Below are 21661 nucleotides of genomic sequence, written 5' to 3'. Positions count from 1 at the left end.
CAGGTGTTGTTGTGTCTCTTCCTCCTCACACCTTTTCTTTGGACAGGTGCTTCTTTTCTCCCACAACTTTTATTGGCTTAAGCCATCAGTTTGTTACGTAAGCTATTTCACATGACATTTCTGCTTTGCCCTAGTTTTTTGCCTGCTTGTTCCTGGTTTTAAACAAAAATCTTTTCTTTGTAATGACCACATCCTTCAGTCCATCCATTTCTATTTCTTAAGTTTAGGCATTAGACATCACTCTTGGTAAAAGGCTTTCCCATTTTTGTTGTTAAGTCCAATGGCATTTGTTTTCCACATCTGTTGTTTGACTTATCCTCCCTTTTTGTATCTCTCCCCTTTTAGCTTTTGAAAATCACCTTCTTCAAGCTATTTTATTTATATTTATTTATGTATTTGGATCAACCTGTTAACCAAAACCAAGGCACTATAAATCTTTCATTAGGGCTATTGCAATTTGAAGCCTGCTTTCCAGGGGTTGCCATCTTCTTCTGTCTTAAATGTTATACTTAGAATTATAAATATTAGAATGAGGAAATTCTGCACTGTTTCTGTCTACCCCTCTGCTTCCAGAAAACTGACTTGTGTTTGTTATCTGTCTTACTGTTAAGTTATGTTTCTCCGATATTTTCAACAATTTCTGTTTGTCTTCCAAAACAACTTTAAACTCATTTTTAAAAATTAATTTATTTATTTCCATTTACCTCAGACTCCATATCCACCCCTCACCTCTGTTGCTACTAGCTGTCAAGTTCATTCTTACTGGGACTCATATAGTATGGTCATTTTTCCCTTTCCTTTAATTTTAATATGTTTCCCAGGTAACAATACATTCAATTAGAGGTTCTCAAACTTTAGTGTGCCTACCCTTTCTTCCCTTTTAGAATCCCCTACTCTTTGACCATCTCCATAGCTATGTTTATATTGCCATGAAATTTCCACATAGTATCCCTCATAAGAAAGACTAAGTAGATTATAGTTCTCAAACTTGAAACCTTATGGATTGTAGTTCTCAAACTTGAAACTTTCTACGGCTGCACATCATAAAAAGATGCTCCTAAACTATCAATACCATTTCTTGGGCCATATACCATGTATTTGCCTATCCCAGGTTTAGCCCTGTCCTCTATGAAATCAAGTGATCTGTAGAAGGAATGCTGTGTGTTGTCTGTTGGATGTGGAGAATGGATGGGGAACATGGCCACAGATAGTTTCTGAAGTCTTAGAAGTTGTGAGCAGATTTTTGTGCATTTCTCTTGAGAGAGAGCTTATAGTTTTATCAAATTCTTAAGAGCATCCTGCCTCACTTTCTCTAATTTTGGTTCAAGTTCATATTCTCCAGTCCAAAAGCTAACCAGGCTAGTTTTTCTGCATTTTAGTGTCTGAAGAAGTAAAGCATCAAGGCACTGCGTCTTCCTTCTGCTGTGCCATTCCCGAAGTGGGCACTGGGCTTAGCTTTTGCCAGGTTAATGAAATTCTAAATAGTTCTCTTGGAAATTTTGGGTTCTTTTCTCATAATATAACCGCTCAAGGGAACCCAGTTTTACAACTTGAAGATCTTATCAATTCCTTAATTCCTGGGGTTTAATTACTGACTTGGATTCATACAGTTTTGTCTGTAACCACTCTGTTGGGTAATTGCTCTCCACCTTCCATAGATGAATAATTTCAAATTGTTTTCCCTTACAAGTATTTTTCTTGGGTACTTCTCCCCTTCCAGAAGCTGCATAAATGTTCTCTCCCCTCTTCCTTCTGTCCCCTTTGCCTTCTGCAACCCATATGGAAGGCAAAACAGACAAGTTAAAAATGTTTGTCTTATTTCCCTTTTTGTCTTCTGCATCCCCAGCCACGACTTTTTTAAGCTGCCTTCCTCTATCCTGCCCCAGTTTTTCAAATATGTTCTGTCTTTCCTTCTTTCAAAATTCCCACTTAAAGCCGACACCTGACACTCATCAAAATCCTGAACCAAAAGAAAAAATGCTGAGATACACATTCCTAAATTTGCTCATTTCTACTCTTAACTGCTCTTAACCACGGATTCCTTGTCACTTGGGCTTTGCCCTAGCTAAACCGTAACCAAGTTTCCATATCCCTTTCATTTCTCCTCCCATTCTTGCCCCATTATATTTTACTCATTCCTATGCCACCCACCTTTCAAGACACTAGTCTCTTCATTTCAGTTTCTACATTCTCTCCTTTCTCCACAAATTTTCCTCCCCTCTCATCCCCCACTGGTACCCCTTTTTAATTCCTTTTCGGTGTGTTCCACTCACTTAAATGGAGGTTATTTATTTTGACATAATCCCTGTGAGGTAGTGAGAGCAGATGTATTATATATGCTTTTTTACAAAGATAATAACTGAAGCTTGCGAAGTTTAATCTACTTGTCTGACATAATATAACCATTTGCCTTAAGAGTTATAGACCCAAAGTCTCCTTGTCATACTTGGTTTATCTAATGATCCTGCTTCCCTCTTGAAACTAAAGATAAAGATAACAGATTGACTCTATTGACTGGTTTTCTCAAGTCATATCAACATCTGTGTGCACCTTTCTCAAAAAATAACTTTTATATTTTTGCAACAAGTAAAACATGCAATCCTTGGGATATCCCTGTACAAAAATCTTTGTCCAGAAGTTGTACCAGTTTATTATTTAACATTGTTTCTTTTAAAAAGAGTGGGATGTTTTAACATATCTAAAATTAGGTAATGGAAATAGGATTTGCTGTCATCACTAGGAATTATATCTGTTGTAGGAGAGGTTATAAAAATATATATAGGACATCTTTCCCCTTCAAAGTAGTTGCTGAATTCGAGGCAAATCTAAGTGTCAACCCTGTAAAGATTTGCAGAAGGATGTCTAGACTTTTTCGGACATAAGAAAGTGGCAGTAGTTGAATGCTGTTAATCATTCTCTTGAGTAAAGAATATAAGGACCTTAGAGTAACCCTTGGCTGCTTTCTTGGTGTCCTGAAATTTCTGCTTGACTGTTTAATTTAAAAGAACCAAAACTTAAGTCCGATCTAGAGAAAGGGCTTACCACTAAATTTGGTAGGCACCTATCAGAGTTGTTTCCAAATCCCACGATTGGTGAACATTGGTACCACAACTTGGCCAAGGTCTCTAGGCCCAAATCTAATGCTCTTTTGATATACCTTCACCACACTAGTAATATTACTCCTTGGAAAATCGTTCCTTCACCAGGCTGGTGTTTGAATATGTACCACTTACCTTGAGAAAGACTTAACACATAATTTCTGAATAATCTTGTCACCTTAGAAACAATGCAATGAATGTTTTCTTAAAGTAAGTAGAGCTTCAAATAAATACTTTGATGAAATAAAAATAAAATAATAAATATGGTTCTGTTACATTACAGAATCTTTTATTAATTTTATTCACTCACATTTAAGCTCTTTACTTACTCTTTTGTCCTCCACTGGCCCAGAAGAGACACTGTTCACAGCATGACTGAAGAAAATGTCTTACTGAAGGGATAGGTGAACACACATTCCATTTACATGCTGATTATTAAGGAAGTGAAAGCCGCTAAGCTTTTTCATATTTTTACCTTTTATGAACGTATCTAACATTTTGCCTTGTAACTTCCTATTGTGGAACTTTCTCTCCTCTGAAGCTAATTACAATAGTGTTCAAAATCTGAATATCCTTAACTCTTGCTTTCCTTTTTCTTTTCAAAGTCTGTCATTATCAATGCATGTGTTTTAACAGAATCCATATGTTTCTTATTTTTATTACCTTATTTTTGGTGTGTATCTACTATACATATCATGCATGGCTCTGGGCATTCATAACATGACAAAGGATAATCAGTTTTCTCTTAGTTTAATTTTAGAGCCAGAATTTAAGACATCATCATTTGAATGTCTTCCAGGGTTCTCCCATTTTGTTTATGGTCTCCCAATGTTCAGAATTGTTCGGGAATACTTTTATATCCCAGTCGTCAGCAGTGGTAGAAAGCATCACTGACAGATGCAGCTCTGAATGACTTTATATCTCCCATCACGTATAAGGAAACAATCACAGTAGTTGAGATTTGTGCCTCTTAAGCTGTTGACCTTACAGTGAAAGGGAGAGAGAGGGAGGAGAAGGAAAGAGGGAAATGAAAGGGAAACTTTATTCTCTCACAGCTAAAAACAAAGCCCCTAAATTCATAGTATATCCCTGCAATAATGTAACATAGCTGGTTTATAAAATGACAAGAACAAATAGATCACTTATCTTTTAAAAAGTAAATGCTCAGGAAAAAAATGAGAAACTTTCAAATTAGAAAATTATATAAGAGGGCAATTTGCTGAGTGTTTTTTTAAATCACAATAATTGATGTCATGTTGTAGCTATGCATTGACCAATAGCTGATGCTCAACTTACATGTTTCCCTCTGTTCCCATATATGATTTCTGTTAACATCAGATAATGATCTGTATGAAATGGAGAAAAACAAGATTATAATCTGCTTAGACATCTATTAAATATCCATTTACTATAATTATTAACTATTTTGCTAGGATATCAGAATAACCATCATTGATGAAAAAAATTATAATACATGTAACTCCTATTAGATATCCATTTAGTATCTATTCTAACTATGCATCAGATTATCATAATGGTTCATTTAAAGCTGGTTTACAAATATACACATGCCAGAGTAGAAATAACAGGTTCTGGTAGGATAATAAGAAATAGGAGTCCATTATACTGATTTAATTTCTGAAATGACCAAAAAAGATAACTAGTATAAAATGTCAATTGGTGTAGATAAGATTTATCTACAAATGTTTTGAGCTATAGATGTACTTAAATAATTTCATATATTTCTTCATTTTCAAATATTAAAAATCCCATGTTCAGAACTTTATCCTTGGTGGAAAGTGAACTGATGTAAACATTTGGAGAGAAGAGAAAATGCTATATCTCTAAGTTTGGTCATTCCGCTTTCCCACTTTCAGGAACCATTCATAAATTGTCCTTTAGTAAATATTTGGGAATTATGAAATTGGAAAAGAATTGGGTAGCTGCACACACACAAAACTGGGGAGAAAAAAATCATGTTAAAAAATGTAAAAGGACCAGGTGTAGTGGCTCACATCTGTAATCCCGGTACTCTAGAAGGCCAAGGTGGGTGGATTACTTGAGGTCAGGATTTCCAGACCAGCCTGGCCAACATGGAGAATCTCCATCTCTACAAAAAATTAAAAAATTAGCCAGGCATGATGGTGAATACTTTTAATCCCAGCTACTTGGGAGGCTGAGGTAGGTGAATCTCTTAAGGCGGGGAGGTGAAGGTTGCAGTGAGCCTAGATTACACCATTGCACTCTAGCCTTGGTGGCAGAACAAGACTCTATCTCAAAACGCACACACACACACACACACACACACACACACACACGAAAGAAAAAATTAAAAAGCAGGTGGATAATTTACATTTTATTTCTATAAATACATTAGCAGCTTGCATGCCATTTTCCAGAACTGCCTCCAATGCCACTTATTGGATTTTTTCTGATGTTTCTTAAGAGGACTAAATGCTACCCAAAAAATTACTTTCTAAAACACATGTTTTCCCAGAGTGTATGGTAGGAAATGCCCTAAAGAGTGGAGAAGCAATGGCAGCAGAGGTCAGGTTACTGGGAAAATCAGTTTGGGAGGTTCTCACATAATCTATTTTTCTCTCAAAATACATAACATGTATTAGTATATGAATGACTCTGCTGTAAAGCAGATTATTAACTTTGCTTATTCTAGCTTTTCTTTAACCTAGTTTTGATTTTTCTTTGTACTTTTTTAATCTTTTAAGTTACTGATTTTATTTTGCCTCTTAAAAAAAAACCAAAACTCTTTTCATCCTAATACTCTATAACACATTATTAGAACTAATATTCTTACTTTGGGTGAGAATAGGGTTGGAACCATTAGCCTTCATCTTAATGGTCCTTTATTACCTCCACTTGATGTCATCACTAGCTCTTCAAGATCTTTTATCAGTGATAATTATAACAAAATTATATCAAGTAATCACTTCTTCCACATATGCCAGAGATACTTGGGTATGTGGATAGAGTCTTCTCATCATTGTTTATGATGAGGAAATCTTAATAAATAATAAGATAATAAGAAATTAGTTGTACCTTTAATACAGTTTTGAAATATAGGCCAGAGTACTAAATAGGTTTTCTCTGGGAATAGTTTGTTCATTCGTTGAAACTTTTACATATTCAAGAGACAATGGAAACTTCTGCCTCACTTCTGCATTCTGAAGGAGTTTTTGTGGCACTTAGAAACATATATCCCTGCCATCAGCCCTAGATATTTTTAGGCCTAGTTTTTATAGTTCTATAACTTCCTGAAAAGCCAAGAATTCAGAGGCTCCCTTGTATGCACCTATACCATAATTCCATCCACTAAGGGCCGTGGACCACATCCACTCTCCTAACAGACGCAGATGAGAAGCAGGTGCAGGTAGGCCACTCTTCTCCCAAAATAATGTGTGTATCTTACTGGGTCTTCTAAATCCAGTACCATTTCCTCTCTTCAGTATGTTTTACAATCAGAAAGAGAAGAGTGGGACTGGAAATCCTGGAAAGAAACCTAGAGTGTGAGGTGCTAAATATGAACCACCAGCACTAGCAGTGTTTTCTGAAGCAGATTGGTTGCTCCCTTCTGCCTCAGTTCCCTCAAAAAAGGGAGATAATGAGCCTTGTCATCCACAGGTTTGCCACGACCAAGAGTCATTTTCTAAACCGCTCAATCTGTAAGGCATTGTGTGCTTTTTTAGAGATACAGGAATTAACATGGCATGGCTCTTATCACACAACTTACAAGGATACTATGAAGATAAACAGAGATAACATTTTATTGTTACTTCATTTTATATAAATTGATAGTCTATGTTAATATATTTTTGTCCCATAATAAAGAAAATATTTTTGATAGGATTTGGAAATGCCCCAGGGTTTTAGTTGTTTATCCCTGTTGTTTGAGGGTTCGGTATGTCATAACTCAGGTGGTTTGTATGTTGTGGTTTACCCATGTAGCTGTAGTCACTTCAGGAAATGTTATAAGAAAAAGTTTTACATTTTGAAAATCCCTGTTTCAGGTGAAAAGAAATTGATGTTTGGAATTGGCTGCACATGAAAATGAATGAATGAACATTAAAAAAATAAGTATATTTTTTAAGTAGGTTGTTAACTTTAGCTTACAGTTCATGTTACTCCTGCAAAAAGTATGTTTTACATTTGCTAACAATAAACAGGATGCTTGACTGTATCAAAGTAGACAACTCTGTATTATCTGGTTTTGTTTAGTAATTTATTACTAGAGTTCTGGCTGATGTTCACTTTGTAAGTGCACATTCTTTCATGTTTAGAGTGGTTCAGAGGTAAGATTAATGAAAATCTTTCAGTTGAAAATTATGCAATAGAAGATTTAGCTACAATTAAAGTAACTGTACACTACGTTTGCCTCTCTTAAGATAACCTCCGACTATTTGATATTTTATGAACTTATAAATCTCGTATTAGAAAATTACCTTGAAGCACTGCATATTAATTTCACTAATTCAGTTTCTAAGGGTAATGTTTTGCTACAGCTTGCTCCAAAATCAGCTTAAATCATGTCATTTGGATGACTATTAAGTGAACAAATTGAAATTAGCATTTTGCAGCATATGTTTTCCCTATAAGACTTAGCCAAAAATCCATATAAAACGTTTATTTTTAAAAGAGCTTTAAGAGCCTTTTCATGTTATTCTAGTCAATTTGCCAATACAGCTGGTCCCTCTAGCCATACAATGGACAGCCTTCTAGCAATATCTCTTTTCTAGTTGCTCAACATAGAAAATCAGTAATTCATAAAAGAGTTCAGGGTTCAGTCAAGGCCAGACTTTTGAATTTTCCGTCTTGCCTCACAAAAAAATTACAGCCTGAATGCCTTGGTCTGATGTAGAAAAAGCTCTAGAATACAAATTGATGGTTGAAACACTCTGCAAATCTCAGATGATGAACTGAGCCTTACAGATCCAACAGAACTGGCTATCTGGTAAAATTAGCTGACATGCACATCTTTGTCACAGGACTGATGCATTGATGTGGCCCTCTCTGCAGGAGGTATCTGTTCTTGTGAGAAAATGAGGAACTCAAATTGATGAGGTCCCCGCTATTAAGTTTTAATTTTAATCACCTTGGGAACCATAGGCTCCACATCCATTTTGGCATTTTCTTTGTTTACACAAAGGGAACAACTTCAAAGGGCTCATGCTCTAGTATTCATACCAGCCTCATCACACAGACCTATGGTTTTGATGTTCTTGTTCCCAATTTATTGCTAAGGTCTGAGTACCTGGGTACCATGGTGATAAAGTGCCATTGAAATACATAGGTAATCAGCCAGTGTACTGGAGGATTGATTTTCTCTTTCATTTTCTGAACAGACAAAAGCAGTCCTCTCAGAAGTAATGGGAGTGAGAGGGCACTTACTATTTACTTTATGAGAACAGTGATGATAAAGCCAAGATGCCATTTAATTAATAACTTTACTTCGGCAGTGACTATCTCCAGAGACCAAAAATATTGGAAACCTTAATTGACTTCCCCACATAAAGAACACAGGCCTCTCTTTTTTCTTCTTAAACTTGAAAATATAGAAAAGACAAATCATTTGCTCTCAAGATGACTTCAGTACCATAATGGAATTGGGACCAAGACTCAGAATGCTTGAATTTAGAGGTAAGACCACTTTGTACAGTGTGTCTTATTACAGATAATGATCCTCTCTTTAATCACTCATCTGTCCTGAAAAGCATATTGCAGTTTAAAAGAGGCCACACAGTCTGAACTAACTACAAAGAATTTTTTTAAGGTCTTTTAAATATTCAGATGCATACACTTCATTTGAAATGTTGGCAGCTTTGCCTTTCACAACTATGACCCAAATTCTTCCTTCAAACATTTTAATTGAAGCCAAATCACTTCACTTTCTGCTTTTACATAATAATGTAGCACACTCACTGCTGTGACTGTAATCATGGAAAATTTGGCTTCTGGCACTTTTGCTTTATTAGCCTTCAACCTTTTTTTCCCCACATTTATTTAATTTTTCATTTTGCTTGCTCATATTTTAATATTGCGTGTATTTTCTCTAATTTATATTATATTGTTTTTTACATTTACTACCTCTTTGAAGTTTTTTAAGGTAATTTCTGCTCATTTTTTAACAGATTCATTGAGATATATTTGACATCAATAGTCTGCATATATTGAAAGTGTATAGTTTAATGTTTTACATTATATATACACGCATGAAATCACTTAAAATTGTGACTATATGCATCACTACTCCCCCAGATTTTGTCATGACTCTTTGTAATTCATACCTTCTCCCATCTCCAGCCCTTGCATCCTCAGGCAACCACGTATCTGCCTTTTCTCTCTCTAGATAGGTTTGCATTTTCTAGAATTTTATATAAATGTAATTACAGATTATATGCTCTTTTTTTGTCTTAGTTCTTTACTCATGATAATTTGAAGAATCATCTGCATTAGTGCATACCATCAATAGTTTATTTCATTTTATTGCTGCTTAGTATCCCTTGTATGGCTATACAACGGTGTTTATTCATTCACCTGTTCATGAATATTTGAATTGTTTCCAGTTTGGGACTATAATAAACTATTATGATTATTTGTGAGCAAGTCTGTATGAATATGTATTTTCTTTTCTATTAGGTAAATACCTTGGAGTGAAATGGCTGGATCATATGTTAAATATATGTTTAATGTTTTAAGAAATTGTCAAATTATTTTCCAAGTGGTTTTACTAGTTTACATTTTCCCACTAGTAGTATATGAGAGTTCCAGTACCTCTACCTTTCTGCCAACACATGATCTAATAAGTCTTTTGCATTTTAGCCATTCTAATGACTGTGTAGTGGTATCATATTATGATTTTAATTTATATTTCTCTAATGCCTAATGATGTAGAACATTATTTCATGTGCTTATTTATCATCTATATGTCTTGTTTGGTAAAATGTCTATTCAAATCTTTTGTGCATTTTTTAACTAGTTGCTTCTTATTTTGGAGTTTTAAGAACTCTTTTTTTTTCTTTTTCAAAGGTGATTTTTTAAAACTTTTATTTAGTTTAGTACATGTGTCCCGGGGGTTTGTTGTACAGATTATTTCAGCACCCAGGCCTTAAGCCTAGTATGCAGTAGTTATATTTTCTACTTGTCTCATTCCTCACACCCTCTACTAGGCCTCAGTGTCTGTTGCTCCCACATTTTGTCCATGAATTTTCATCATTTAGCTCCCACTTATAAATGAGAACATGCAATATTTGGTTTTCTGTTACTGTGTTAGTTTGCTAAGGATAATAGCCTCCAGCTTCATCCATGTTTCTGCAAAAGACATTATCTTTTTCTTTTTGATGGCTGCATTGTATTCCGTGTATATGTACCACATTATTTTATCCAATATGTCATGGATAAGCATTTAGGTTGATTCCATGTTTTACAATTGTGAATAGTGCCGCCGTCAACATTTGTGTCCATGTGTCTTTACGGTAAAATGACTTATATTCTACTACGTATATACCCAGTAATAGGACTGCTGGGTTGAATGGTATTTCTGTTTTTAGGTCTTTGAGGAATCACCACACTGTCTTCTACAGTGGCTGAACTAATTTACACTCCTACCAACAACGTATAAGTGTTCCCTTTTCTCTGCAACCTCACCAGCATCTGTTATTTTTGGGCTTTTTAGTAATAGCCATTCTGACTGGTGTGAGATGGTATATTATGGTGGTTTTGATTTGCATTTCTCTAATGGTCAGTGATGCTGAGCTTTTTTAATATATGCTTGTTAGTGGCACATATGTTGTCTTTAGAAAAGTGTGTATTTATGTCCTTTTCCCACTTTTTAATAGGGTTGTTTTGTTTTGTTTTTTTCTCGTAAATTTAAGTTTCTTATAGATGCCGGATATTAGATCTTTGTCAGATACATGATTTACAAATATTTTCTCTCATTCTGCAGGCTGTTTACTCTGTTGATGGTTTCTTTTGTTGTGCAGAAGCTCTTAAGTTTAATTAGATCCCATTTGTCAAATTTTACATTTGCTGCAATTGCTTTTGGCATCTTTGTCATGAAATCTTTGCCTGTTCCTATGTCCTGGATAGTACTGCTTATGTTGTCTCCCAGGTTTTTATTGTTTGGGGTTTTACATTTAAGTCTTTAATCAATCTTGAGTTAATTTTTATGTGTGGTTTAAGGAAGGGATCCAGTTTCAATTTTCTGCATATGGCTAGACAGTTATACCAGCATCATTTATGGAATAGGGAGTCCTTTCCCCACTGCTTGTTTTTGACATAGTCTATATTCCAAGTTTTTCATTAAATACATGCTTTGCAACTATGTTATCTCAGTCTGTGACTGTCTTTTCCTCTCCTTAACAGTATCTTTTAAAAAGTAAAAAATTTTAATTTTGAAGTTCAATTTAAGTATTTGTCCTGTTATTAGAATTAATATTTTATTGGATAATGACTAACTTTATACATTTCATGTGGTAAAATTTTATTGATTTTTAGTATTTTCTCCTTTTGAAAGAAATTTTTTTTTATTTTTTTTATTTTTTTTTTATTGCATTTTAGGTTTTGGGGTACATGTGATGAACATGCAAGATTGTTGCATAGGTACACACGTGGCAGTGTGCTTTGCTTCCTTCCGTCCCCTCATCTGTATCTGTCATTTCTCCCCATGCTATCTCTTCCCACCTCCCCACCCCCCCACCCCTCCCCCATTTCCCCCCAACGGATCCCAGTGTGTAGTGCTCCCCTCCCTGTGTCCATGTGTTCTCATTGTTCAACACCCGCCTATGAGCGAGAATATACGGTGTTTGATTTTCTGCTCTTGTGTCAGTTTGCTGAGAATAATGGTTTCCAGGTTCATCCATGTCCCTACAAAGGACGTGAACTCATCGTTTTTGATGGCTGCATAATATTCCATGGTGTATATGTACCACATTTTCCCTATCCAGTCTATCATCGTTGGGCATTTGGGTTGGTTCCAGGTCTTTGCTATTGTAAACAGTGCTGCAATGAACATTTGTGTGCACGTGTCCTTGTAGTAGAATGATTTATAATCCTTTGGATATATACCCAGTAATGGGATTGCTGGGTCAAATGGGATTTCTATTTTTAGGTCCTTGAGGAATCGCCACACTGTCTTCCACAGTGGTTGAATTAATTTACATTCCCACCAACAGTGTAAAAGTGTTCCTATTTCTCCACATCCTCTCCAGCATCTGTTGTTTCCCGATTTTTTAATGATTGCCATTCTTACTGGTGTGAGATGGTATCTCAATGTGGTTTTGATTTGCATTTCTCTGATGACCAGTGATGATGAGCATTTTTTCATATGTTTGTTGGCCTCCCGTATGTCTTCTTTTGTAAAGTATCTGTTCATATCCTTTGCCCATTTTTGAATGGGCTTGTTTGCTTTTTTCTTGTAGATCTATTTTAGTTCTTTGTAAATTCTGGATATCAGCCCCTTGTCAGATGGGTAGACTGCAAAAATTTTTTCCCATTCTGTTGGTTGCCGATTCACTCTACTGACTGTTTCTTTTGCCGTGCAGAAGCTGTGGAGTTTGATTAGGTCCCATTTGTCTATTTTGGCTTTTGTTGCCATTGCTTTTGGCGTTTTGGTCATGAAGTCCTTGCCTACACCTATGTCCTGAATGGTTTTGCCTAGATTTTCTTGTAAGGTTTTTATGGTATTAGGTCTGATGTTTAAGTCTTTAATCCATCTGGAGTTAATTTTGGTGTAAGGTGTCAGGAAGGGGTCCTGTTTCTGCTTTCTGCACATGGCTAGCCAGTTTTCCCAACACCATTTATTAAACAGGGAATCCTTTCCCCATTGCTTGTTTTTGTCAGGTTTGTCGAAGATCAGATGGTTGTGGGTATGTTGTATTTCCTCTGAGGCCTCTGTTCTGTTCCATTGGTCTATATCTCTGTTTTGGTACCAGTACCATGCTGTTTTGATTACTGTAGCCTTGTAGTATAGTTTGAAGTCCAGTAGTGTGATGCCTCCTGCTTTGTTCTTTTTGCTTAGAATTGACTTGGCTATGCGGGCTCTCTTTTGCTTCCATATGACGTTTAAGGTGTTTTTTTCCAGTTCTGTGAAGAAGGTCATTGGTAGCTTGATGGGAATAGCGTTGAATCTGTAAATTACTTTGGGCAGTATGGCCATTTTCACGATGTTGATTCTTCCTAACCATGAACATGGAATGTTTCTCCATCTGTTTGTATCCTCTCTTATTTCGTTGAGCAATGGCTTGTAGTTCTCCTTGAAGAGGTCCTTTACGTTCCTTGTTAGTTGTATTCCTAGGTACTTTATTCTCTTTGTAGCAATTGTGAATGGCAGTTCGTTCTTGATTTGGCTCTCTTGAAGTCTATTACTGGTGTATAGGAATGCTTGTGATTTTTGCACATTGATTTTGTATCCTGAGACTTTGCTGAAGTTGTTTATCAGTTTCAGGAGATTTTGGGCTGAGATGATGGGGTCTTCCAGATATACAATCATGTCATCTGCAAATAGAGACAATTTGATTTCCTCCTTTCCAATTTGGATACCCTTTATTTCTTTTTCTTGCCTGATTGCTCTGGCTAGAACTTCCAGTACTATATTGAATAGGACTGGTGAGAGAGGGCATCCTTGTCTAGTGCCAGATTTCAAAGGGAATGCTTCCAGTTTTTGCCCATTCAGTATGATATTGGCTGTTGGTTTTTCGTAAATAGCTTTTATTGTTTTGAGATACGTTCCGTCAATACCTAGTTTATTGAGGGTTTTTAGCATAAAGGGTTGTTGAATTTTGTCAAAAGCCTTCTCTGCATCAATTGAGATAATCATGTGGTTTTTGTCTTTGGTTCTGTTTATGTGGTGGATTACGTTTATGGACTTGCGTATGTTGAACCAGCCTTGCATCCCCGGGATGAATCCTACTTGATCATGGTGGATGAGCTTTTTGATATGCTGTTGCAATCGGTTTGCCAGTATTTAATTGAAGATTTTTGCATCTATGTTCATCATGGATATTGGCCTGAAATTTTCTTTTCTTGTTGAGTCTCTGCCGGGTTTTGGTATCAGGATGATGTTTGTCTCGTAAAATGATTTGGGAAGGATTCCCTCTTTTTGGATTGTCTGGAATAGTTTCAGAAGGAATGGTATCAGCTCCTCCTTGTATGTCTGGTAGAATTCAGCTGTGAACCCATCTGGACCTGGGCTTTTTTGGGGTGGTAGGCTCTTTATTGCTGCCTCGACTTCAGACCATGTTATTGGTCTATTCAGGGTTTCGGCTTCTTCCAGGTTTAGGCTTGGGAGGTTGCAGGTGTCCAGGAATTTATCCATTTCTTCCAGGTTTACTAGTTTATGTGCATAGAGTTGTTTGTAATAATCTCTGATGATGGTTTGGATTTCTGTGGAATCTGTGGTGATATCACCTTTATCGTTTTTTATTGCATCAATTTGGTTATTCTCTCTTTTCTTTTTTATTAATCTGGCTAGTGGTCTGTCTATTTTGTTGATCTTTTCAAAAAACCAGCTCCTGGATTTATTGATTTTTTGAAGAGTTTTTTGTGTCTCTATTTCCTTCAGTTCTGCTCTGATCTTAGTTATTTCCTGTCTTCTGCTAGGTTTTGAGTTTTTTTGATCTTGCTTCTCTAGCTCTTTCAATTTTGATGATAGGGTGTCAATTTTAGATCTCTCCTTTCTTCTCATGTGGGCACTCATTGCTATATATTTTCCTCTAGAGACTGCTTTAAATGTGTCCCAGAGATTCTGGTATGTTGTGTCTTTGTTCTCATTGGTTTCGAAGAACATCTTTATTTCTGCCTTCATTTCATTGTTTATCCAGTCAACATTCAAGAGCAAGTTGTTCACAGTTTCCATGAAGCTGTGCGGTTCTGAGTTAGTTTCTGCATTCTGAGTTCTAACTCGATTGCACTGTGGTCTGAGAGACTGTTTGTTATGATTTCTGTTCTTTTGCATTTGCTGAGGAGTGATTTATTGCCAATTATGTGGTCAGTTTTAGAGTAGGTGTGATGTGGTGCTGAGAAGAATGTATATTCTGTGGATTTGGGGTGGAGAGTTCTGTAAATGTCTATTAGGTTTGCTTGTTCCAGGTCTGTATTCAGGTACGGGATATCCTTGTTGATTTTCTGTCTGGTTGATCTGTCTAATATTGACAATGGGGTGTTAAAGTCTCCCACTATTATTGTGTGGGAGTCTAAGTCTCTTTGTAAGTCATTAAGAACTTGCCTTATGTATCTGGGTGCTCCTGTATTAGGTGCGTATATATTTAGGATCGTTAGCTCTTCTTGTTGCAGTGATCCTTTTACCATTATGTAATGTCCTTCTTTGTCTCTTTTGATCTTTGTTGCTTTAAAGTCTATTTTATCAGAGATGAGAATTGCTACTCCTGCCTTTTTTTGCTCTCCATTTGCTTGGTAGATCTTCCTCCATCCCTTTATTTTGAGCCTTTGTGTATCCTTGCATGTAAGATGGGTTTCCTGGATACAGCACACTGATGGGTTTTGGCTTTTTATCCAATTTGCCAGTCTGTGTCTTTTGATTGGGGCATTTAGTCCATTGACATTTAGGGATAGTATTGTTATGTGTGAATTTGATGCTGTCATTTTGATGCTACCTGGCTGTTTTGTTGGTTAGTTGATGCAGATTCTTGATTGTGTTGATGCTTTTTTACCATTTGGTGTGTTTTTGGAGTGCCTGGTACTGGTTGTTCCTTTACATGTGTAGAGCCTCTTTCAGGAGTTCTTGTAGAGCAGGTTTGGTGGTGATGAAATCTCTGAATGCTTGCTTGTTCACAAAGGATTTTATTTTTCCTTCACTTATGAAGCTTAGTTTGGCTGGATAGGAGATTCTGGGTTGAAAGTTCTTTTCTTTAAGGATGTTGAATATTGGCCCCCACTCTCTTCTGGCTTGTAGGGTTTCTGCTGAGAGATCTGCTGTGAGTCTAATGGGCTTCCCTTTGTGGGTAACCCGACCTTTCTCTCTGGCTGCCCTTAGCATTTTCTCTTTCATTTCAACCCTGGTGAATCTGACAATTATGTGCCTTGGGGTTGCTCTTCTTGAGGAATATCTTTGTGGTGTTCTCTGTATTTCCTGGATTTGAATATTGGTCTGCCTTGCTAGGTTAGAGAAGTTTTCCTGGATAATATCCTGAAGAGTAATTTCCAGCTTGGATTCATTCTCTTCCTCACATTCAGGTACACCTATCAGACGTAGATTAGGTCTTTTCACATAGTCCCACATTTCTTGAAGATTTTGTTCATTCCTTTTTGCGCTTTTTTTTCTCTGTTCTTGCCTTCTCTTTTTATTTCATTGAGTTGATCTTCGACCTCTGATATCCTTTCTTCTGCTTGGTCAATTCGGCTGTTGTAGCTTGTGCATGCTTCACGAAGTTCTCGTGTTGCGTTTTTCAGCTCCATCAATTCATTTATACTCCTCTCTATGCTGTCCATTCTCGTCAGCAGTTCGTCCAATCTTTTTTCAAGGTTCCTATTTTCTTTGCGATGGGTTAGAACATGTTCTTTTAGCTCATTGTAGTTTCTTACTACCCACCTTCTGAAGTCTGATTCTGTCATTTCATCACCCTCCTTCTCCATCCGGTCTGGTTCCCTTGCTGGTAAGGAGTTGTGATCCCTTTTAGGAGGAGAGGTGTTCTGGTTTCGGGAGTTTTCATCCTTTTTGCGCTGGGTTCTTCCCATTTTTGTGGGTTTATCCACCTGTTGTCTGTCTCTGTCCCAGGGAGTTGGAGCTTTATGAGTTTCCCTTGCACTACTGCCTTTTTTGATTTTTCTTTCAGGTCGGACCCGCCCAGCTAGCAGCATGCCTAGCCACTGCCTGCCCGCAGGGGCTTTGCTGAGCTGCTGTGGGCTCCGCCCAGCTGCCCTGAGCTCTTCCCTGTAGTCCTTTTTATAAGGGCGTAGTTAGAACTGTCTTGGCAATGGTGGCCCCGCCTCTGTTATGGTGGACTCTCTCTGTTGTGGCAGGTTGCCTCGGCAATGGCAGCCTGCCTCCGTAGTGGTGGAGGGTCTCAGTAATGGCGGAAACCCCTCCCCCACGGAGCCGGACCATCCCGGTTCAGCTGTGCTTGGTTTGAAGGGCTCAACCCAGAGGGTTTCCAATTACTATTTTTGTTTTCGTTGTTGTTGGGGGTGGAGGGGTGGGACCAACCGAGCCTGATCACCTGGCTCCCTGACTCAGAGTCTTTTCTTTTAAGTTGAACGACCCCGCCTTCCGGTCGCTTGTTGAAAAGGCGCCGGGATCTCCCGTGCTGCGACTCACGGAATCGGCTCGAACTGCGGCGCCGGCTCCTGGCGGATTTTTTGCCTAGGAATCTCCTGGCCTGACTCGCTATTTCAGATGAATGGGCTATTCTGCCGTCTCAGGGCTCTGCTCGCCAGCTAAGAGGGCTCCCAGACCAGTGGCTCTTGTACGGAGAACCGCAGCAACAGGGCGTGGTCACAGCAGCCGCGCGGGCGGAATCAGCCCCGCGGGGGCCAAAACAGCCGCACCGGCTGGGACTGTGACGCTGGCGACCCCTCTGCCTGGGTACCCCTCTGCCTGGGTATCTCCTGGTCTGTGGGCAATAAGAGTTCGTCTGGAAATGCGGCGTCCACTCACCCTCTGCACTTTCACTGGGAGCTGAAGTCCTGAGCTGTTCTTAGGCGGCCATCTTCCCAGCATTCCCCCACTCTGTCTTCGAAAGAAATTTTTGATGTCAAGATTTCCATTCAGTCTATGTATACTTATTTAAAAATTAATATGTTTTTATTTTTTAGATGTAGATTATTCTCACACAGTTATAATTAACCTGCAAAATAGGCTCATACTAGAAAAAGAATATTGTGATTATAGCAGTAACTTATAATGTTAACTGCAAATGGCTTATATTTGTTTTTTTCTTTTTTATTGTATATAAAGTTCAACCAGCCTAATGTCTATAATGCCTGTTACAATGAAAGAGAAGAGTGACCTGGGATGGCAATATTGGAGTAAAGCTGATGGGACCCCACAAATTAATTCTTTTTTTATCATGAATTGATGTTACAAAGATTTTTTAAAACTGTTCTTCAGAAAGTTTTATAAATTTTAAGTTTTACATTAAGTGTTAATCTATTTTGAATGAATTCTTATATATAAAGTCAAGGCTCAAAGTTGATATTTTTTATATGGCTATCCAGCTGTTCCAGAACAACTTTTTAAACAGACTTTTCTTTTTTCACTGAATTTTTTTTTTGCCAAAAATCAACTGCCCAAATATGTATAGGTCTATTTCTCGACTCTGTATTCTGTCCCATTGACCTGATTGTCTATCTTAACACCAGTGCCACACTCTCTTAACTAGTAAAGACTTATAATGAATATTGAAACCTAGTATTCCTCCTACTTTTTTCTTTCTTCTTGAAGTTGTTTTTTCAATTCTAGGTTCATTCCCATCCCTTATGTGTTTTAGAATGAGCTTTATAATTTCTACAAAGAAACCTCCTGGGATTTTTATTGGGATTATGTTGACAGTATAGATAAATCTGGATATAATTAACATCTTAACAATGTTGAGTCTTCTGACTTACGAAAATGCACCAAATAATATGAGCTACTTAAGGATAATTCTGATAAAATATATGAGATATTACACTGAAACCAAAAAACATTGTTAAGCAAAATTGAAGACTTAAATACATGGAGAAATATGCCTCAACTGACAGTTTTAAACTTCTGTCATGTTTTATGTCTTGTATTTTTTTTCTCTCTGTCTTGCAGTCCAACTTTAAAGAAGACATGATAAATCTAAGGGTGTGCTATTTACCTCTACCTTCAGTTACTAATGAAAAAGTGATTGATGGAAAGTTTAGAAAAGTAGTATTTATAAATTAATTATTCTTGGAATCATTAAGTGCTCTATATATTATACAGGCACTTTGTTTTTTCTCTTCTTCCATTTTTCTGTCTTGTGGCACTTAACTCTTCTCATTATCATCTTCTGTAGTAGCTAAGAGTGAGGAAAAGAAAAGAGACTGAATTCATAAGTTCTTTTCCCCTTGTTATTAAAAACCTTTTTGGAAAAAGATATTGAATACTGCATTTCAGGATTTCACTTATGCTTCCTGTCCCCATTCTGTGTTCCTCATTATCATGGATGAGTAAGGATTGTTAATAGTGGGAAAGTACCAATATGCACATTTAAATATAAAATTCTGCCTTCTAAATCTGTTAATGTGTTTTATCAGTGAATACTCAGAACATATGTGAAGTACATTTCTCAAGAAGGAAGGCTATCTTCTTGAAGAATTTGTCATTATAATAAAGATTTAGAATTTTGAAATTGGTTAAACTATCTAATAAAGTTGGTTTTGTAGCTGTTGAGGTTAAAAGAAGCTGTTGCCAAAATGCTCATGAGTTTATCCTTCATCCTTAAGATTAATAATTTTTACAAAAACTTGTTTTTGGATTTCATCTTGTCAAAGACTCGATATGAGTTATAGCTGAAGTATTATGTTACTAAGACGAGACTTTTTAAAATTGTATGGTATAATAAATTATGATATTCACAAGAGCATCTTCAGTAAGACATAAGTAACACTATGATATCTATGGTACAACAAATAAAGAGAATACATACTGTGGTACAGTATCCCTAGTTATCTTGATTGTATTCACTTGATAATTTTCAGAATTAGGTATTCTGCAAAAGAGTCTCAGTAACTACTACCAATTTGTAAGGTTCTTGCGTAAGGTAATTTTGACTAAAATTACTTGCACAGTACAAAATGTGAAGGTTGTTTTTTAAAACAAAATATGTGGCATGAGGTTATTGATTTTTTGGAAAGAAGTATGAAGAAAATATAGCAAGCAAAGAAATGGAAACCAGAAATTGTCAAGAAAAAATGGCATTTGGTCTTTGAAAAACAGAAATATTGAAAACACAACTTCTGTGATAGAAGAAATCATTAAGAGTACCAAGAAAGACTAAAATTGTTCAAGTAAGCAAAGTCTGTGACATACATCATATGATAATTATGAAATTTGTAAATGTTATTGCAAAATTAGTAGCCATCAGCTGAAAAATCACAGTTGACAAGAAAGTTTGTGGAGCAGTTTTTAGGAAATTTATCTCTCTTAGGAAAAGGAAATTAAAAAGAGAAATTGTGCCAGCATTTGCTGAGCATCTACTGTGTGCTAAGTCCTAGATATAAAAGTGAAAGGTCAAGATCCTGATCTCAGAGACTACTGGCTGTGGCCAAAGGATTGGCTTGAAGATGCTTTTCCCAAAAAAGGGGTTGTAAAGCAGGAAAAAAACTGACAAAAATAACTGTTTAAGTGCTATGTAATCAAACAAAGGCATATAATAATCTGATAAACTTTATCCTTCAAAAACTGCTGAATTTTGAATACATGAAATCTTCCAGAGGATGAATGGTTTACTGGCTCGAGGTGTTGGAGCACAACCTTAGTCCAGTCATTGGCTGCCCATTAAACTATACAGTCAGAAGTGTAACTTGCAGGAATCCAGGTTTAAAAACGACAATAAGAATTTTAAAAAGACATAGCAAGACACTATCTCTACAAAAAGGAAGAGAAGGAGGGAGGAATGAAAAGAAGAAGGAAGGGAGGAAGGAAGGAGGGAGAGAGAGAAAGAAGGAAGAGAAGGAAAACTGAGCAGAGATATCCATGACTACACCCTACAGGGAGACAGATTTCGCAGATTTAGCCCTGGCATGTTACTAAACAAAAAACAAATCACAACAATAAAACACAACAACTACCTTCAGGGAAAAGGTCATACTCCAGAGTTGCTACAACTTATTACCTAAAATGTTTTATTTTTAACAAAAATTCAGAGACATACAAATAAACTAGAAAGTTTTCATTAAAATTATCAGTAGAAACTGCATCTGAGGATCCCCAAATGCTATGTTTTCTAGACAAGGACTTCAAAGCAGCTATTATAAGCATATTCAAGATTTAAAGAATTATAGGAAATTATAACAACATGACTCAACAAGTAATAAATCTCAATAAGGGGATAGAAATTATAAAAAGAAAAAAGAATTAAATGGAAACTCTGGAGCTGAAAATACAGGATGTGAAAAAAAAGATTCACTAGAGTCTCTCATTAGCAGATTTAAGATGGAGGAGAGAGAATTAGTGAACTTGAGACAAACCAATAGAAATTATTCAGTCTGAAGAATACGGAGAAAAAGACCAAAGAAAAATGATCAGAGCCTTGCAGAGCACTGGGACAACACTGAGTATACCCATGTAGATGTAATAGGGGTCTTATAAGGAGAGAAAGCAGTAGAGAGAAAAAAAAAAGTGATTAAGTAGTGGCCAAAGACTTGGCAATTTTGATAGCCAACATTACAGATACAAGAAACTCAATTAACCCTAAGTAGTATAAACACAAAACCATCCACATCTAGACACACAATAGTCAAAACTGTTGAGAGCCAAAGAAAATGAGAAAATCTGGAAAACAGCTCATGACATAGAGAGGAATTTATGCAATTAATGACTGACTTCTCATTTGAAAGATGCTGGAAGAAAAAAACATCAACCAAGA

At 36.6% G+C, this 21661-nt stretch overlaps 1 protein-coding gene across 3 annotated transcripts in view; it reads left to right on the top strand.

The window, feature by feature from the left end:
• Positions 1-21661, top strand: part of RNLS (renalase, FAD dependent amine oxidase) — a 312278-nt gene that overhangs the window by 90582 nt on the left and 200035 nt on the right. The gene's annotated exons all lie outside the window — the stretch shown is intronic.

Source organism: Saimiri boliviensis, chromosome 12, assembly GCF_048565385.1.
Source record: "Saimiri boliviensis isolate mSaiBol1 chromosome 12, mSaiBol1.pri, whole genome shotgun sequence".
NCBI classification, from domain to species: Eukaryota; Metazoa; Chordata; class Mammalia; order Primates; family Cebidae; genus Saimiri; species Saimiri boliviensis.
Note: the sequence above shows the minus strand (reverse complement) of the source record. Positions and strands in the feature narration are given on the sequence as shown.